We start from the raw sequence: 1743 nt of genomic DNA on the forward strand, positions 1-1743 counted from the left end.
GTATCCTTGATCGAACTTATGAAAAACTACTGCGCAGTAGAAATTATCCGCTTCAGCTTAACGATACATATTTACTCTTGTTCGTGTGTGCATTTTCTCTGCTCACGCAACAATTGAGAGACTAAATCATAAATGGCCAATAATTAGAAACTATTTTCCAGCTGAGAGCTTTCGAATCCTACAAGTTAGAAGTTTATTAATTCATAAGTCTACTCCGCTATTTTCCCTCTTCACGGAACAATTAAAGAGGTTAAATCAGAAATAGCAAGCAAAGAATGGAAAGCTCCCATATTTATTTCTTTCTTTCTTCTGTGATTCATTCCTTTTCCTTTTCCTTCCTCTTTACACGTTCTATAGAAATATATCTACACGTAGGCAGTTGGCGCATAATTATCTGGCAAGTGCGAGGGTCATGTCTCCAATTAATCCTGGATGAACGCGACAATAGCCCGGTATCGGCGGATTAGATACCAAGGGAGCTAAGATACCTCGGTGCATCACTAATGCGGATATTCCTGCTGTGGTTGGTGATTTAGGGCTCCGCCGAAATCTGATGGAAATAACGTTTCTCTTGGTCGAGTGGCTCGGATCCGGCAAGGATTATTATCGGATCATGAATGAATTTGGCCGAAAATTTGACGACTCGTTCGCTCTAATATTTGCAGTTGCAATGTTTGCCGATCGATTTTATTTGGCATCATGTTCCAAACAAAATTTATTTAATGTGAAGCGAACTAATTAACCTATGTAAATGAAATTGATTCTTTAAATAAATATATTTACTTTAGACAGTATATGTTGATGACTTCTTCAAATAACATTGAATATTTGATTTCGCGGATGATAAAATAATCAATAATAATTATGCACGAGATGATACATATATCCAAAGTCTAAATTAATTATAAATTTTTAATTTGTATAGCCGACCAAAAAAAACATGCTCAATCCCATCTTTTACGTCTAACAAAGTTGCACACGTTCATTTGTTGCATAATTTAAAAACATTAGTTTCAGCATAATTAAATGCGGAGCGATTCTGCAATCGTAAAAGTTTTATCGCTAATTAATTGCTAATTAATTAAATAATGCATTAGAATGATATTTTAAACGCTCTTTGAATTCTAAAATTTGTAGATTTAAACATTTTGAGCCATGTTTATTTGTCACTTGTAATAATTTAGATATTCAATGACAAGTCTACGTTTGATATTGAATATTTTATATCTAAATCGTATTTTATTGAAATTGCGTGTTTATAAAATATCGGAACGAAGTGTAATCAAAGTTAAGTCGTACTAGTGATTTTTTAAAAAGTTTATTAATAAATAATAATTCTCGAGTTTCTCGAGAGAGAAGGTTTCAAGTTTCTTGTGTCTCGCCTTTTAGGTTCCCATTCTTAAAATAACTTTAATCTTTTAATTCTTTTCCGTCACATTAGAGAGCATAATACTTTTTTTCTTTATAAACGATTCTTTTAATCGCTCGATCCATAGAACTCTCTTTCTTTTAAATAACTCCAATTATTTTTTTTCTTTCTAAGAATTCGCACTCTCTAATTTGTCAATAAGGGAATTTAAAAGAAAAAAGTTTGTAACTGTAAATGTAGAAATTTGTCTTCTGAGTCTTAAATTGCATTGCGAATCTGTCCTTAGAATATTTAATTTGCGAAAGCTGGATTGCAGTTTCATTATTATTTAAATGGGGTTCAGATATATGTATATATGTATATTCTATGTATAT

At 31.8% G+C, this 1743-nt stretch overlaps 1 protein-coding gene across 5 annotated transcripts in view; it reads right to left on the minus strand.

Annotated features, from left to right (window-relative positions):
* Positions 1-1743, minus strand: part of LOC108756434 (inactive dipeptidyl peptidase 10) — an 81544-nt gene that overhangs the window by 8519 nt on the left and 71282 nt on the right. The gene's annotated exons all lie outside the window — the stretch shown is intronic.

The sequence above is a fragment of the Trachymyrmex septentrionalis genome, unplaced genomic scaffold (assembly GCF_001594115.1).
Source record: "Trachymyrmex septentrionalis isolate Tsep2-gDNA-1 unplaced genomic scaffold, Tsep1.0 scaffold127, whole genome shotgun sequence".
Taxonomy (NCBI): Eukaryota; Metazoa; Arthropoda; class Insecta; order Hymenoptera; family Formicidae; genus Trachymyrmex; species Trachymyrmex septentrionalis.